Here is a 19,202-nt window from a genome sequence, read left to right as displayed (position 1 = left end):
ATTTTAGATTCTCTTTGAATCATAAGAATTAGACAGCACAGGAAAGTTATGCTTCAGTGAAAAAATAGTTTTAAAAGCATTGGTAAAGAAAACCTTTTTGGCATAGCTATTTGCAAGGTGTTATATGAAGAAGTGCTTTAGCGTTTGGTCTGTTCTCAGAGATCTGAAGATCTAAGCTTCTAAAAAATACTTTTACAGGTTGTGTAGGGAGAAAACAAGTTGTTTTATTTAAAAAATAAGTGAGGAAATAGTTCTATTTCTTAATGTATCTTCACTTAATTCATTAGGATTTCCTTTCTATAGCTTAATAAACCAATAGCTTTTGTTGGATATATCAGTTCCTTTAATTCAGAACTGACTTGGTATACTTCCATGCCAACAGGGGGAGACAGTTCCAGATCTGTGTCTTTTCTATTTTGCTTTTGGCTCAGACACAGAAAATCTGTGGACAAATTGACTTCTGTCGTCCCACCATCACCAGCTTTTGGCTAAGATTTGAAATGGAGGAGAAAAGTAAACATGAGGATAGGCAGGAGCCTGGTTCTTTCTCCGGACACTGTAAACCTTGTGCTTTCAGGCATACTACTGAGCCTACTTCTCCCAGCTCATCAGAACTCAAAAGAATTCAGGTAAGGGGAAAGGCCAACTAAAATCTACTTTAGCCAGGGCCCCAAAATAATCTGAAGAGTTCAGCAGGTCATATATTTTGTGCTGCTGCTTACTATGGGAAGAATTATTTCTCTTGACTTTTTAATATAATAGTAGACAATATTCTTTGGAAGAAATACTTTCACTCAGATGCCAAGCCAAGTGCATTAAAATATAAAAATTGCTTGTTTTCCACATCTGTTTTGTTTCTCTTATTCACCTCTAAGAGTTGAGAAAAAATACGTACTTCCTACTATTCTAAAACATGGGTAGGGAAAAGAGTATAGATTAGTTGGATATTTGAGAAACATTACTCAGTTTAAATCCGTGGTGATATTAAGATTTCTGCATTCCAAATCAGTTTATTTACTGGTTGGTAAACCCAATTTAACCTTTGTTTTTACAGTTTTTTTTTTAAAGTTTTTTTTTTTTTAATAGAGGCATGTTTTATTTAATTATTTGTTTGTTTGTTTGTTTTGTTTATACAAGCACTGGGTACAGTCAGAAGCGCGGGAGGGTGACAGAATTCACCAGAGCCAGAGCGGGGAGCAGAGCAGGCAGAAGGACCGAAGTACACTGCTGAGAGGAGCAGCGGGCGGCAGGAGAGGGCTGCGCGCCATGTGGGACCCTCCTCTGGTGGCCGGGGAGCAGCCAGGGATTGAACCGGCGCTGCAGAGGCTGCGGGCAGCTTTGCAACCCAGCGCTCAACCACTGCGCCACCGGGGAGGCCCTGTTTTTACAGTTTTTATCAGAAAAGGAAAATTGGGATTTTTTTCTTGATGAGTATTAAATAATTGGTGATAATACCTAATAAAACTTTTCCCTATAATATATAACTATATAATTCAATACTAATTTTATAATCAATTCTTATGGTTTAATTTAGTAAACTGGAATATACTAAATCCTTCATATTCTAATATATAACATATAATTTCTATGAATAATAGAATTGTGTTATTTTGCAGATTTAACTTAATTTCCTATACCATGCAAGTCCCTTAATTAATGTCTCTATTTTAGGTTGTTATTCTTCTAGATTTACTTTCTTAGGGAAAGCTAATTCTGACTTTCAAATAGATTGGTACATGTCAAAAAAGAATGTTTAATGATTATAAATCTTTTTTCTTATATTTGGAGAGAGTTTTAATGGAAATATAATTTCTGTTTTAATGATAACAAATTCAATAGTTAAGTTGTGGCATTCTAAATAATAGTGTACAGTAGTCATTAGGTAAGTACTATTTATAAGTGTAAGAATCATTCCTTGTGTTCTTAAGTTTTGTGTTATCTTCATTTATAGAGTTGAAAAATATGAGAGGGTGTAGAACTCATTGGTGTTGTCTAATCTATCATTTTATATATAATATCTCTGAAGCCTGAGATAATTAGTGACTTACACAGTCAGCTAGTGACTTATATAACTCTCATTTTCTGTAGCTTAAAAAACATCTTGCTTCCTTTTACTCTATTTTCTGATATTCTCTTATGATACTTATTTGCTATTTTTCATATTTTTATTTTTTGTACATCTCATCAATTTTCTCTAAAACAATTTTGTGCTCTTTATTTCTTGGTTTTGAAATTATTTTTGATACCTTTGTATATTTCTTTATATCAATTTTATTGGATGTTTTCAAAATAAAATGGAAAAGATCAAAATTTTATTATTTAACCAATGTGAATTTCCACATTATCCTACATTACACTGAAATAATAGGATAAGAATTTTTGTGCCATTCCCAGTAAGATAATAAATACAAGGATGAAAACTGTCATGAAATTGCAAGTAATTCAACAAATAAATATTTATTAAATTCTCATATTTATGAAATTACTTTCATAATCATGGTTATTTATTTTGGTTGTTAGGTAGTGCTGATGTATAGATAATGAGGTTTCTAGACTTATAGTAAATAGATAAATGCACTTTTGAACATTTAAAAGTTCATTATTATTAATCTTCTTAATCAGATGTTACTAAACTCATACACAGACATATTCAGATTCATCTATACTAGAACTGATCAGAGGAGGGGTTTGTATACTTATAGAGTCGCTAGTTACTGCCCTTTTATAAGAATGTTCTGTTTTTACTCTCTGGTATTATATTATGAAGTTTCCTGGAAATCTTTATCACCATTAGATATATACTGACTCATAAAGACTGATTATAGGCAAGAGCCTTGTTTTATTACCAGAAACTCTGATTCCTCTGAAAATGAAACCTATCTAGGTCTGTTTTGCCTTCTTCTGGTGAGCTTTATCCTCCAATATTGCTGTTGCTAGCTGTCTACTCTCTCCTACAAGTAGTATGGCATACTAATTCTCCTTTTTCACAGTTTTTCTTTTTTTTATTGTGCTCTTTAGAATCTCATTTTAGTAAGCAAACTTCCTTTCTAGGAGAGTCTCATTCACTTATATCCCAGATAGCTTAGTGTTGAGAAGTGGTCCTTAATGCCTCCTTTATTATTCCTTTGTACTTATGTGAAAATCTCTGTGTTAAGGCTTGTGGAGTTTGGTTATACTACATTGACTCTTTGTTGATTAACTCACTTATACTTCTCTTCATTCCTCTTCATTTATCAAGAATGTGTGATCTGGCTCATTACCTCTTTTTCTACCCTTAGCTCTTTGTGATAACTTTTAACATTCACATGGAAGATGCATACAAACTTTAGTTTCTGTGTTAATGAATCTAAAAGATTGCATTGATGAGGGATGATAGCTGGCAAAAAAATTTAGGTCAGGAAACTTTTTTTTAATTTAAAAATTTTATTTTATATAATTCTTACATCTTTTTTTCATCTTTGCGCAATGTATGCATTTTCATTTTGGTTATATTCCCCACACAATTGCACCCTCCACCCCCTTATTTTGACTCGAGTCCTTCCTTTCACCACCTCCCCCCCCATAGTGTAAATCTGGTTTATAGTTGCTTGTTAATTTTGATTTTTACTTTGTATTGATTAGTCTTTTTCCTGATGACTTATTTAGCTTTCCTAAATTCCTGCTATGAGTGAGACCTTCTGGTATTTTTCTTTTTCTTTCTGACTTATTTCGCTGAGCATGATCCCTTCTAGGTCCATCCATGTTGTTGCAAACTGCATGTGTTTATCTTTTTTGATTGCTGAGTAAAATTCCATTGTGTATATGTACCACATCTTCTTGATCCAGTCATCTATTTTTGGGCATTTGGGTTGCTTCCATAGCTTAGCTATTGTAAATAGTGCTGCTATAAAAATAGGCCTGCAGGTGCCCTTTGGAATTACTGTTTCTGTGTCATTTGGGTAAATACCTAGGAGTGGAATTGCTGGGTCATATGGAAGCTCTATGTTTAGTAGTTCAAGAAATCTCCACACAGCTCTCCATAGTGGTTGGACCAGTTTGCACTCCCACCAACAGTGCAGGAGAGTTCCTTTTTCTTCACAACCTTGCCCACATTTGTTGTTGCTAGTTTTTTTTAATATGTGCCATTCTCACTGGTGTAAGATGGTATCTCATTGTAGTTTTGATTTGCATTTCCCTGATTACAAGTGATGTTGAACATTTTTTCATATGCCTGTTGGCCATTTGCATTTCTTCTTCAGAGAAGTTTCTTTTTAGCTCTTCTGCCCATTTTTTGACTGGATTATTTTCTTTGTTGTTGTTGACTCTCATCAGCTCTTTGTAGATTTTTGTGATCAGTCCTTTATCGTTAATGTTGTGTGCAAAAATGTTCTCCCAGTAGGTGGGGTTTCTCTTTGTTTTGGTTACTGTCTCTTTTGCTGCGTAGAAGCTCTTTAATTTGATGTAGTCCCAGCTGTTGATCTTTGTCTTCACTATCACTGCTTTGGGTGATGTGTCTGTAAAGATGTCAGTGATGTGCATGTCATGTTGTGTTTTGCCTGTATTTTCTTCTATATATTTTGTGGTTTCAGGTCTTATATCTAGTTCTTTAATCCATTTTGAGTTGGTTTTTGTGCATGGTGTGAGGTAGTGATCAAGTTTCATTCTTTTGTATGTAGCGACCCAGTTTTCCCAGCACCATTTATTGAACAAACTTTGTTCGCTCCAGTGTATATTCTTTGCTCCTTTGTCAAATATTAGTTGACCATAAATCTGTGGGTTTATTTCCGGATTTTCTATTCAATTCCATTGGTCTGTGTGTCTGTTCTTGTTCCGATATCATGCAGTTTTGATCATTATGGCTTTGTAGTATAGTTTGAAGTCTGGGAGTGTGATGCGTCCATTCCCTTCTTTTTTTTTTTCCAGAAGAGCTTTGCTATTTGGGATTTTAGGTGATTCCATATGAATTTCATCAATAATTGATCTATTTCTTTGAAGAATGTCATTGAGATTTTTATTGGAATAGCATTGAATCTGTCTATTGCTTTTTGCAGGATGGCCATTTTGATAATGTTAATTCTTCCAATCCATGAGCAGGGGATGTCTTTCCATTTCTTTGTGTCTTCTTCTATTTCTTTAAACAGTGTTTTATTGTTTTCTTTGTATAGGTCCTTTACCTCTTTTGTTAGATTTATGCCCAAGTATTTGCTTTTTTTGGTTTCAATAATAAAAGGGATGGTTTTTTTTTTGATTTCGTCTTCTTCAGATTTATTGTTTGTGTATAGCAAGGCTACTGATTTTTGCATGTTGATTTTGTATCTTGCCACTTTACTGAACTGATTGATGAGTTGAATTAGTTTTTCTGGGAGTTTTTGGGGTTCTCTATGTATATTATCATATCATCTGCAAATAGTGATAGTTCGACTTCTTCTTTTCCTATTTGGATTCCTTGTATGTCTTTCTCTTGTCTTATTGCTCTGGCTAGAACTTCCAGTATTATGTTGAAAAGCAGTGGTGAGAGTGGACATCCTTGTCTTGTTCCAGATCTTAATGGGAATGCTTTCAGCTTTTCACCATTGAGAATGATACTGGCTATTGGCTTGTCATATATGGCCTTTATGATGTTGAGGTATGTTCCTTGTATCCCAAGAATTTCAAGGGCTTTTATCATGAATGGGTGTTGCACTTTGTTGAAAGCTTTCTCGGCACCTACTGATATTATCCTGTAGTTTTTGTATTTCTTTTTGATGATGTGTTGGATGATGTTGATTGATTTTCGGATATTGAACCATCCTTGTGTCCCTGGAATGAATCCTACTTGGTCGTGGTGAATTATCTTATGGATACATTGTTGGATTTTGAGAGCTAAAATTTTATTGAGGATTTTTGCATCCGTGTTCATTGGGGAGATTGGCCTGTAGTTTTCTTTTTTGTTTTGTCCTTGTTCGGTTTTGGTATTAGTGTAATGCTGGCTTCTTAGAACATGTTTGGTATTATCCCTTCCTTCTCAATTATTTGGAAGAGTTTGTGAAGGATAGGCACTAATTTGTATCTGAACGTTTGGTAGAATTCGTTTGTAAATCCATCAGGTCCTGTGTTTTTGTTTTTGGGGAGGTTTTTGATTACCATTTCAATTTCGCTGCTTGTAATTGGTCTGTTTAGGTGTTCTGTTTCTTCTTTATCTAGCTTTGGGTGATTGTAGAGTTGTAGGAATTTGTCCATCTCCTTTAGATTGTTGAACTTATTTCCATATAACTGTTCATAGTAATTTCTGGTTATTCTTTTGATTTCTGCTGTGTCCATTGTGATTTCTCCTCTTTCATTTGTGATCCTGTTTATTTGTGCTTTCTCCCTTTTTTCCTTTGTGAGCCTTGTTAGGGTTTTGTCTATTTTATTTATTTTTTCTAAGAACCAGCTCTTGGTTTCATTCATCTTTTGGATTGTTTTTTTTTAGTTTCAATTTCATTTATTTCTGCTTTGCTTTTTATTATTTCTTTTCTTTTACTGGTTTTGGGGTTTTTTGTTGTTCTTTTTCTAGATCTTTGAGCTTCGAGATTAGTTTGTTTCTTTGAGTTCTTTCTTGTTTCTTTTTGTGAGCCTATATTGCTATATATTTTCCTCTAATTAGTGCTTTTACTGTATCCCATGCGTTTAGAAAATTGATGTCCTCCTTGTCATTTAACTGAGAAGTATTTTTTAATTTCTTCTTTGATCTCCTCATTAGTCCAGTGGTCGTCCCATAGTTTGGTTTTCAATCTCAATGAGGTAGGAAATTTCCTTGCCTTCTTTTTATGGTTTATTTCTAGTTTGATGCCTTCTTGGTCAGAAAAGATGGTTGGTATGATTTCAGTCTTGATGTATCTGTTGATGTTTGTCTTGGGTCCCAGTATGTGATCGATCCTGGAGAATAATCCTTGTGCGCTTGAGAAAAATGTGTACTCAGATTTTTTTGGGGTTAGTGTTCTATAGATGTCTGTTAAGCCTAAGCACTCTAGATCCTTATTTAGAGCTTTAGTGTCTTTACTTACTTTTTGTCTCGTTGAACTATCCATTGTTGATAGTGGTGTGTTGAAGTCTCCCACTACATATGTGTTTTCTTTGATGTCTGTTTTCAAAGATGACAATAGTTGTCTGATATATTTTGGTGCTTAGTCGTTTTGTGAATATATGTTAATGAGTGTTATTTCTTCTTGAAGTGTTGTCCCCTTGATCATAATGAAGTGACCGTTAGGGTCTCTTTTTACCTTTCTGAGTTTGAAATCTGTTTTATCTGATATAAGTATAGCTGTTCCTGCTTTCTTTTTTGGTCCATTTGCTTGTAGGATTGTTTTCCATCCTTTAACTTTGAGTCTATTTTTATCTTTTGTAGCTAAATGTGTTTCCTGGAGAGATCAAAAGGTTGGCTTTTATTTCTTAATCCAGCCTGCGACTCTGTGTCTTTTTATTGAAGAGTTTAGTCCATTTAGATTTAGAGTTAATATTGATATGTTAGCATCTGTATTTGCCATTGTGTTTGTCTTTCCTTTGATTTATTTATTTATTCTTTTAATAACTTTTTTTTGGGGGGGGCCTTCTTTCGTTGTTATTCGTCTCTCTGAGGTTCTGGCTTTAGGTCTTCTTGTAGTATTTTTTGGAGTGGGGGTTTAGTGGTAATGAAATTCCAGAGTTTCTGTTTGTCTAGGAAGGTCCTTATTATTTCTTCATAGAGGAAGGAAAGCTTTGTGGGATAGAGTATTCTTGGTTGGCATCTGTTTTCTTGGAGTCTGTTGACTATGTCCCTCCACTCTCTCCTTGCCCGTAGTGTTTCTTCTGATTAGTCTGATGTAAGTCGGATTGGTTTTCCTTTGAATGTTATCTGTTTCTTCCCTCTTGTCAGCTTCATAATTTTTTCCTTGTCTTGGATTCTTGGGAGCTTTACTATTATGTGTCTTGCTGTATTTTTCCTTTCGTCATGGAAATTTGGTGTTCTTCTTGCTTCTTGTATATCAATTTCAGCTCCTTCTTCACGTTTGGGAAGTTCTCTTTGATTATTTCCTTGAATATTTTCTCTGTTCCTACATCTGTCTCCTCTCCTTCTGGGATTCCTATATCTCTTATATTTCATTTCCTCATGGAGTCAGATAGTTCCCAAAGTCTTTTTTTGGTCTTTTTCCTTCATACTTCTCTTTCCTTTTCTGTTTTGGTTCTTTTTATTTCTGTGTCTTCAAGAGTGCTTATTTGTTCTTCCATTTCATCTATTCTGCTTTCATTGCTTTTCCTAGAGTCCTTTAGCACCTCCATTAATTCTTTGATTTCCTGCATTTCTTTTGCTTCCCTCTTTAGGGACTCAATTTCATTCTTCTGAGCGTTGTTTTCCTTAATGACTTTCATCAGTTTTTTCATCATGGCAATTTTAAATTCTTTTTCTGGAAGGTTCAGAAGTTCTTCCAAGTCAACATAGGTGTAAGCTGGTGGATTTTTTTTTTTTTTTTGTGGTGTGTCTTTTTCTGAGGCGTTGCTACTTTGCTTGTAGTTTTTATTTTCCCTGCTTCCTGTCTTCTAATTTGCGTTATGTGTTGAGACAGTGTGCCGCTGATACTACCTGGCATCTTTTTGGTGTGTTCTTTTGGGAGTTTCAGAAACTGGCCATCCAAATGAGTCAAAAACTTATGCCAGAAGTCTAGTGAGGCAGTGGTACTTTAAGTATGTTAATGGTCACTGTCACAGAATCTCTCCTCCTTCTGTGTTTAGTTACAAATGTGTGACTTGAAGTCCCACAGACTTCCCTGGAGGTGGGGCAGCTGGATTGCACTCTGGTTCCAAATCTCTGGATCCATCTCTGGGCTCCGACTTCCTGCCAGTTGGGACCGGGCTTGTGGGGGCCTTCAGCTCACCTCTGACTGCGCAGGGAACTTTCTCCCTCTGGCTCCACGGGGAGCCTTCTGCCAAATTCAAGCAGTCTTTATTGAAGAAAGGTCCCTGTTCTGAAATGGCACTTTGGAGACAGGCACACTCTTCTGCGTGCCAGGTCTGCCCTGTCTGCTGGTGCCTGCTCCCCCTCTGGGTTCAGACTGCTGGCCTGAAGGGGCCTGGCATGGGCAAACTTCCCAGCTCACCCCTGCCCCCTCTGGTAGACTTCTGGGGGTTTCAAGCAGTCTTTATTGAAGAAAGGTCCCTGTTCTAGAAAGGTGATGCGGGTACGCACTCCACTGCGCACCTTGTCTGCCCAGGCTTTGGGTGCTCGCTCCCCCTCTGGGTTGGGACTACTGGCCTGAAGGGATCTAGCATGGGCGAACTTCCCAGCTCACCTCTGGCTCCTCCGGGAGCCTTCTGCTGGTTTCAAGCAGTCTTTGCTGAAGAAAGTTCTCTATTCTATGGGGTGTTGGTGATTTTTTTTTCTGGTCACTAGGTGGTGCCAGAAATCTCTCCTAGTGTCCTTGGGGAGCTGTTTTGTTTACCCCATGGGACAGGGGAACAAAGTGGGAGTGGTGGGGAAAGCCTCAATGGCTTTGGGATGCTGTGTCTGCCTTGTGCCCCACCGTCTTGGGGATCCCATGCCCCGAATTTCATACCCCGGGTCTCAGTTTCAAAGCCCTCAGGTCCAGGACGCGGGCTGTAGCCCAGTTCAGTGTCCGCAGAAATGGCACCTTTTGCACCCCACTCCCGTGTCTGGGTGCCTGGTTTCTGATTACTCAGTGAGGGACATTCACCTCAGTGAGGACCCCCGCGTGTCCTTTTCAAGCGTGCCACTTTTCTGCACAAGCTTACCTGCTGGCCTTGGGCTGTTTGTAGGTCTCCAGGAGTCTTTGTTTTTCTCTAATGGCGCCTGGAGCAGTTCGCTCACCTCTACGGAGAATCCTGCAGGGTTCTCCACAGCTCCAGTTCACGGGGTGCGGTGGCTGAAATAGTTCCTTTCCATTCTCTGTCCCACTTGATGCATAGTTTGTTCTTGTTGGTTGTTTTAGTTTTTTTGTTTTTTCCTCCTTTCTGTTGGACTTTGTGGGTGGGGGAGGGTAGCAGGGTTCTGAGCTTTCCTTCCTTCTAGTCCTCTTTTATGGCAACTTTCTTCTTCGGGTAGTTTGCTGGAGTCGCCCATTTATCTTCCGTGTCCCAGTTCTCACTGCGACCTGACGCTTTTCCTCCCTATTAACTTTTTTTTAATGGCAAATCTTACTCTCAGCAGTTTCTCGCTCCCATGTTGATCTGCTCTCTCCTCATTTCTTCTTTTCTTATAGTAGATCTCCTTTCATCTTTTCTTGACTCCATTAACTTCTGTATGACTTAAACAGCCTTGATTTTACCTTCATATTTGAATGGTAATTTTTTAGGATACAGTGTTTTTGACTGGAAGTTCTTGTCTTTTGGGATTGTGAACACTTCCTTCTACTATGTTCTTGCTTAGAGAGTGTCTGGGGTGAAACTGAGAAAGCCCAATTTGGGTTCTCTTTTAAATTATCTTCTTTTTCCTTGCTTCCTGTAAACCTTTTTTAATATTTGATTTTTGATATTTTAACAGTGCTGTGACTTGGTATTAATTGTTTTTCATTTAGAAATTTGAGCATCCACACTTAATTCATTACTTAGCATTGGGAAATTTTCACTTTTTATTTCTTTGACTAGAGTCTCTCCTCCTTTCTCTATTTTCACCTTCTTGAATACCCATGAGCCTTATGTTTCCTGTTCTTTTTGACTCTCATTTCTCATAGAGTTTCCTTACTTTTCCTATGTCTTACTAACTCTTTTCTCACTGGGTGATTTTTATATTTGTGTCTTCTATTCTGAAAGTCTTCTGCTCTTTTAATTCATTTTGAAGCACTTTCTATATTTGTCTTTATTACATTTAGAGTCACTTTTTGTGTTCTTTTCGTGTTTTCAGTCTCTTTGGTGAGAACTGTCTTTGTTCTTGAATCTCCTTTCTAATATTTTGCATTGGGCCTCCTTGGTGGTGCAGCAGTTGAGTGCTGGGTTTTGAAGCTGCCTGCAGCCTCTACAGCGCTGGTTTGATCCCTGGCTGCTCCCCAGCCACCGGAGGAGGGTCCCACATGGCCCCAGCGCAGACCTCTCCTGCAGCCCGCTGCTCCCCTCAGCAGTGTACTTCGGTCCTTCTTCCTCTCTGCTTCCTGCTCTGGCTCTGGTGAATTCTCTCACCCTGCCTCACTTCTGACTGTACCCAGTGCTTGTATAAATAAATAAATTAATCTTTAAAAAAAAAAGAATTACAGAAAAAAAAAAAAAGATTTTGCATCTGCCTGTCTGCCTTTGACTGACCTCTAGTAGCACATTTGACATTTTTAATGTTGATTTTTTGAAGTCTTTAATTGATCCTCTGTTTCTTCATATTTGTCCGAGAACTTATGTTCTCATTTTGCTTATCTATCTCGTGTTCAGATATTTTTTGCTTTCTAGGCATGTGCATTGTCTTACTTGCTTCTTTTTTTTTTTTTTTTCTCTCTCTGTGATCAGGATGCTGCAGTGTTAGTTTTATTTGTTTCTCAGTTTACCTTACTCTGAGGTGGGGGTAGCAGGGGAAATTGATAAATAAATTCTTGATCTCAGTTCGAGGAGTGAATATGCTCATCTTGGTCTCCTCTCCTTTCTCTTTAGAGCGAGTTCTGTTCAGTGCTCTAGTTATCTTAATTTTTACCCAACCTCTCTACCTTTCTATTGCTCCTTTTTCCCATGGATGGGATCATGATCCATGAAACTTTAATCTCCCCATTTGGTGAACTAGCTCTGATATAAATGGCTCATTCTCTGGTATTCAGTTGGGCCTGGAGTTGTTAGAGTGTGCCCATTTCTCTGCCTATGACCATCATATACAACCCTGCCTCCACTGCTGTTCCTCTTCCCAGTAACTTCTCTGCAAGCTCTCTATGTCTGCTTGGACTAAGTCTCATAACTTTGATACTTTCCTGGGGATTAGTTAGTTCTCACACCAGCCCTTTTCTCTGCTACTGAGCCTGTGATGGAGCCTGGCCTGACTCTGCCTGGTGATTCTTTGATCTCCTATTCTTCTGGGAGAGACTTGGGGGAAGAATATTACTTGCCTAAGCTGTTTGCAGAGATGCCCAAGTCTTAGGTTGGACTATCATTCTCACCTTTCAGAACAGTTTCTCTAGGGAAATTCACAATATTTGGAATGTCCTTTCATGCTGGCGGATCCCCCCTGCCTGTTCTACTGACCTGGGTAACTGTTCTCCCAGTTATACTCTTTTTCAAACTTAGTTTGAGTTCTCTAAGTCTTCTTTGAACAAATGTTTTTTATAGTAATTTTTAGGGAAGATGGTGATCCCATTCTTCTGTTCTGCCACATTGACTATCTTAACATCTTGAAATCAGTGATGAATGTCCATTACTTTCTTGGCTTTCTGTATGTAATATAAACAGTGTGGTATAGTGACAGGCAAGTAGGGGAGGAGTCATTTTTGTCATCATATATAAGTCAAATTATTTCATCTCCTTTGATTTTCACTTTTTTTTTCATCTGTTGTATAGTGAGAGGGTTGAAATACAAAATTTCTAGTTTCGAGGATTACTTTTGCCACTGATTTTATATGAGTTCATTATGTGACCACATAGTGAAAAAAACGAAGGATAAAATTTATGGCCCAGTTATGTTTACTCTTATTTTCAATGTTAACCTTATAAGTACAAGCCTTATCTGCATACATATATATTGACCATTTTTTTTTTCCCCCCCTTGGGAGTTGGTTGTCTTTGAAAGTCCTTTCTTTGCTGACACCTTATTATCAGAAACAATATTGGACCCCAAAATGTGAAAAGAAACTTCACACAATATGTGCTAATTAGTGTGAAAATAGATGCTTCCAAAGCAAATAAAAAAGTTAGCCAGTGTTTCAGCTACTACATTGTAGGTGAATGAAAAGTCAGAGGGAGAAAAATACCTTGACCTTAACAGTGCTGAGCTGCAAATATTGCTGTATAGTTTCTGGAGTTTTCAGAGTTCCTACTGAAAATAGCTGCCTGCAGCAGTACTTTTGACAATGAATTTTGGGGCAAAGGGTTTGTCTGGTCAAAAATATGGTCCTAAAAACTAGAATGGAAATTCAAAGACAAAAAAAAATACATATTATGTACATTTTAAACTTACAGCATAAAACTTACACAGTAGTAAAATTTTGACCAGTTTTCTGATTTATAGATTTCATTAAATATTATTGTTTTTTACATTTAGGTTCACTAATATTACTTTACAAAGTAAATATTAATTGTTTCTTTGTCATCTGTGCATTAGGCTCCTAGGATTGTCATAATGAATTATTGTAAACTTGGTAGCTTAAAACAACATGAATCTATGTTCTGTGACTTATAGACACATCACTTCAATCTCTGTCTTCACATTATTTTTGCTTCTCTTTCAGTTTCGTTGTTGTTGTTATAGATTGTTGTGATTGGATTTATGGGCCACCTGGGTACTCCAGGTGGATCTCATTTTGAAATCCTTAATTATATCTGCAAATCCTTTTTTCCAAGTTAGTTCTGGTGGAAATATATTTTGAGAGACCACATGCAACCCACTACAATATTTGTATTTCTTTTCTTTAAATACCAAGGAAATTTTAAGAAGTTGAACCCTTGATTGTGGACAAGACTCTTTGAGAAAAACTTAGTACTTTTGGCTTTTTGTTCAGATATTTTCTTCAGTACCTATTCAAAATATACCTACTTTTCAAAAGACTATATACTATATGAATTCCAGAAAGATTAAGTAAATTTGATGAAAGTTGTGTGGTCAAACAACTAGAGGTTAAATTGTTTTTTTTTTTTACCAATTTTTTGGTATTTAATTACTGTGTTATTTTGTATGTGTAGAATAGTTATTTCCTGTCCTAACCTTATATTCCCCAAGTATTCTCTCCCAAATTCTCAAAAAGGAATGCTATTTAAATTTGGTCAAGAAGTGTCTACATAGTTGTTGCAAAGAGGCAATAAACAAAAGATTTTATGGGTACAGTATATATATACCACTTGATGGTAGTTTTGGCTTTTACTCTAGCTCAGAGTTGGACCATAAACATCTCAGATTCTGTAAAAACAGATTTTTTTATAGTATCTCCCAGTTGTAAAATTTTATGACTTTTTAAAAATAGATTTTTCTCTAACTTTGCCTGCAGAAATTTGGAAGGAGAATGTCTTTGCATATTATAATGCATACATTTCTGAAATAGAATTTTCCCTGTATTTTGATTATGACACCAGCAAGATATTTAGAAAGGATTTATAAGTTATTGGGTAACAGGAGATTTGTTCAGTACTTTCTATACCAGTCCTTATGGCAACCCTTTTAGCAAAACTATTATTTTTCCCAAATTATAGAGAAGTAAATTAGTATACAGAGAGTTGGACAACTTGTCCAAGGTTATTTAGATTAGAAGTGATGGAGCCAGGGCTTTAGCTCCCTTAATCTGACTCTGGAATAGGACCTTCATTGCTTTTGTAGCATATAGACTCTTTATATAATTTTGATAATTTAAGTGCTGTAACAGTTGGGAAACAGTGTTCCATGAGCCAGATATTGTCTGCTGCCTATTTTTATGTGGTGTGTTGTTACAAATTATTTTTACATTTACACCAAAAAAAAACCAAACAAACAAAAGAAGAACATTATTTTGTGACATGCAAAATTATATGAAATTCATATTTTACTGTCATTAAATAAAGTTTTATTGAAACACAGCCATGATCATCTGTTGATGTGTTGTCTGTGACTGTTTTCAAACTACAATGCTACATTGGCCAAGTTGAGTAGTGGTGACAAAGACCATATGGCCCATTAGCCTGAAATATTTCCTCTCTGGCCCTTTACTGAAAAAAATGTGCCAAGCACTATAATATTGCTGGTATTTTGTTATTTTTATCTCTATAATGCATCTGTAATAAAGACACTCAGGAGTGTCTTTATGTATAGGCATATTTTAAACAAGGTTTTAGATTTTTAAAAATTTTATGATGTCACATGCCAAGGAATATTAACAAATATTTAGTTATATTATTGAAGATTGAATATAAATAATTTATTTGTAGGCATTTAGTAATGTTTGGTACATTTTCATAGAATATTATATCAATTTCATAATGCAATGTATAAAGCATATTAAATATCTCTACTTCAGATAATTTTATGTAGTGGAGCATTCCTTTTTTTTCTGATGACTCAAATTTAATTATTCATATTTGAGAAGATTCACACTTTGCATTGGTATATTTAGTTTATTTTTAGTATGTAGAAATGAAAATACTGTTTCCATCTCAAGTGATAACACCACTATTGATTATTTGGTAAATACCATAATTGTACTTGAATTAGTAGTCTAATTTACTAATCACAAATAGCTATCCCACACAGATTTCTCATTTAAGTCTGCCACAGCATGTAAGAGAAATACATGTGGTATCTGGTGAAATTATATTCTTGCATTTATCCACTGAACAAATTTAGTGAACTGGAACTTGCTTGTTGAAGGCAGAAATTAAGCATGAGATTTTAACAGTCCTCATGCAGGACTTGTATTTTTCTGTCATGGTCATTTAAGTATTGCTTATGTAAAAGCAGAACTAGTTAAGAAAACATTTCCATTACTCTCTCAGGTATTCTGATCAGTATTTACACCAAATGATTAACCAAAGAAGCTTCTTTTTATATAAACATTTCAACTAATAGTTGGAAAAGAAATACTAGAATTTGAAAGAATATCCCATTTCAATATATCCAACAGATTAGTGGATATGTACATTGAGTATCAGTAGCTTCTAATACCACAGAAAAAGACCAAGCAAGACATTATTTGTCTCCTACTGTTGCTCAGCATGATCTCACAGAGGGTATTTTATCTGAGGCTGACCTTGTCTTTGACCCCAGTTGTCAGTTTGCAGACAAGAAAACAAGAGGACATGTCTGATGAGTTATGATATCATTAAATTTGAGACTGCAAAACTATGAGTCAAATGGCTGGTTATTAAACATCTGTATTATAGAGAAAGTATAGGATGGAAAGGGAACTTACAATTTTTTTTTTATTTTTTTTAAGATTTATTTGTTTATTTATACAAGAACTTAGGTACAGGACAGATATGCGGGAGGGTGAGAGGATTCACCAGAGACAGAGCGGGGAACAGAACAGTCAGACTGATGAAATACACTGTTGAGGGGAGCAGCAGGTGAGATGGGAAGGGTCTGCCACGCCATGTGGGACTCTCGCTGGCTGGCCGAGATCGAACTGGCGCTGCAGAGACTGCAGACAGCTTCACAGTGCGGCGCTCAACCGCCTGCACCACCAGGGGAGGCCCAGGGAACTTAAAAATTTTTTTTTTAAAAGATTTATTTATTTATATGAGCACTGGGTACAGTCAGAAGTGCAGGAGGGTGAGAGAATTCACCAGATCCATAGCAGGGAGCAGAACAGGCAGACTGACAAAGCACACTGCTGAGGGGAGTAGCGGGTGCAGCAGGAGAGGTCTGAGTGCCATGTAGGACCCACTCCAGTGGCTGGGGATCTAACTGGCGTTGCCGAAGCAGCTTCACAGCCCAGCGCTCAACCGCTGCGTCACAGGGGAGGCCCCGGAACTTATAATTTTTAATTCATCTGTTTTTATTAAGGTTACTAGAGGGCCAGAGGGTGATTGGAGTGTAGAGTGGAAAGGGGCCCTATGGACTGTATTTGAGGACTATGGGTGCCTTGGCGGTTAAGTGTGGTGTGGTAACATGCATTTCAAGAGGTGGGTACCTATCCCTCTGAATCATGTACAGTGTTGTTAGCCAGCATTATCTTAATAAAAATAAGTAAAATACAGAAAAAATTCATATATTGTATTCAACACATTTTAAAAGATGGTTAAGTCTAAACTATAGTGTCTAGGGATGCACACTAAAGACTAAAAATAATGAAAATGTTGAAAGTAAGTGATTATTGTACTAGGCATGATAGTAATTACTTTATGGAGAGGGATACGAGTGTTTTTCACCCAAAGCAGTCACTTGGAGACCTTCTGCAATATTTGGCAGTTTTACTTCTTGAGATGGGTGGTGATTACAAGGGCATTTACCTTATTAAACTATATATTTCTTGTATTTGACTATCTTTGCTTTTTTAAATAATGCAAAAAGGAGTATTTAAATATTCCAAATTAGAAAATTTGGAAAAAGTCAGCTGTGTATCCACCAAATATAACTTATGGAGTAAATTTGATTTGGAAATTTATTTGTTGATTCACCAAATTATGTGTGTGTGAGTGTGTGTGTGTGAGTGTGTGTGTGTATACACACACATATAAATATATATACATGTTTATGCATGTGTGTACTCTGTATGTATGTGCTTGTTTCCTATGTGATAGGCCATCTTCTGGTTATCTATTACTATGTAGTACATCACTACAAAATGTTGACTCAAATAAACTATAATATAATTTGTTCATGAATCTCCAATTGGGAGAATTCAGTGTAGAAGACTCATCTTTACTCCATGTGGTATAATTGGAAGGCTGGGACCTAGAGTCCTCAGAATACACTTCCATGGTGATTGACTCACATAACTGGCAATTTGGGTGCTGCTGACTGGGAATCTAACTGAGCTCTCTGTTTATTTCCTTTTGGGTCTGCCCTTGGGTTGTTGAGACTTCCGAATAACTTGGAGTAACTGAGCTCAAGATGAATGACCCAGGAAAAACAGGAGGAAGATGGTGTTATGTCCTAACTTGGAAGTTGTGTAGTATTGCTTCTACCATAGTCACATGCCCATCCAAATTTCAGTGGAAGTAGGCCCTACTTCTCAAGGAGTATCAGAATCTTTATCATAAAAAGAGTATGTGTGATATATTATCATGACCAATTTTGAAAGCGCAGTATGCCACTTGTATTGCCCTAGGTTTTTATACAAAGCTGAATGAGATAACAACTTTGTATTAAAAGAACTTGCAGTTTATTGAGAGACAAGTTAGCAAATAATTAGAGTAAGAATATAATGAGTTCTTTGAGAGTACTGTTAGAGTGCAATTTGAGGTACTGTTAGAGTGCATAAGAAAGATATTCCATATTTGGAGTACCAGACATCAGGATAGAATTTTACATGAGGGAGGTTTATAGAAAGAGTAAGAGGTAGCTCCCTTCTCCAAAAAAAAAAAAAAAAAAAAAAAAAACAAAGTAAAATGGTATTCAGAAAAGTGGTGACACATTATATATTACTCAGATAAAAGAAAGTATGGTGCATTCTAACTCTTCAGCTTTTGCAAGTAAGATATTGTAGGTCTTTTATTTAAAAGACCACTCTGTGGACTATATAGAGAACAGTGGCAAAGAACAATTCCAGAGAACAATGCTGACTCCTAATTTAAAGTCATGTCAGAGAGTACGTGAATGGAACCAATTTTAGAAGAATTTTTTCAAATATTTATTTATTTATTTATAAAGATTTATTTATTTTTATACAAGAACCAGGGTACAGGCCAGATACGCGGGAGAGTGAGGGGATTCACAGGAGGCAGAGCGGGAAACAGAACAGGCAGACTGAAGAAATACACTGCTGAGGGGAGCAGCGGGAGAGACAGGAGAGGTCTGATGCGCCGTGTGGGATTCTCGCCAGCTAGCGGTGATCGAACCCTTGCTGCAGAGGCTGCGGACAGCTTTACAGTGCAGCGCTCAACCACCTGCTCCACCAGGGGAGGCCCAATTTTAGAAGAATTTTATAGATACAAAGCTATGAATTTGGTGGCTGATTAGAAGTAGAAGTATCAATACTGACCTCCCGATTTCTGCCTTTGAAACTCTGTAGCTATTGTTGTTAAGAAAAAATAGGAATCACAGGAGGGAAGTAAGTTGGATTTGTGAAGGGATGATGTCCTAGTTGGAGTAGAAGTATCAGTACTGACCTCCTGATTTCTGCCTTTGAAACTCTGTAGCTATTATTGTTAATATAAAACAGGAATCACAGGAGTGAAGTAAATTGGCTTTGGGAAGGGATGATGTCCTAGTTGGAGGTCTATCTTTTGGGAATTATGTAGCTTTTGTGAATTACCAGCATTTAGATGGTAATTGCAGTAATGGAGATAAATGTGTTCCTAAGGAGTGAATAGAGGAGGAAAGTCAAAAATAGGAATGTTGGGGATCAACACTAAAGGAGCAAAGGAAGAAGATGTTGAGGAGAATGAGTTGGAGCAGCCAGACAGATAGGAGGACAATCAACAGACAGTGATGTCACTGAAGCCTGAGGGAAAGAGGGAAATAGTCAACG

The 19,202-nt window shown here is 36.8% G+C and overlaps 1 protein-coding gene across 10 annotated transcripts in view; it reads left to right on the top strand.

Annotated features, from left to right (window-relative positions):
* FER (FER tyrosine kinase) overlaps positions 1-19,202 on the top strand; it is a 484,685-nt gene that overhangs the window by 179,754 nt on the left and 285,729 nt on the right. The gene's annotated exons all lie outside the window — the stretch shown is intronic.

This window comes from Talpa occidentalis, unplaced genomic scaffold, assembly GCF_014898055.3.
Source record: "Talpa occidentalis isolate TD23 unplaced genomic scaffold, MPIMG_talOcc4v2.1 talOcc4.6, whole genome shotgun sequence".
Classification (NCBI taxonomy): Eukaryota; Metazoa; Chordata; class Mammalia; order Eulipotyphla; family Talpidae; genus Talpa; species Talpa occidentalis.
The sequence above is the reverse complement of the archived record's forward strand: the minus strand, read 5'-3'. Positions and strand labels throughout refer to the sequence as shown.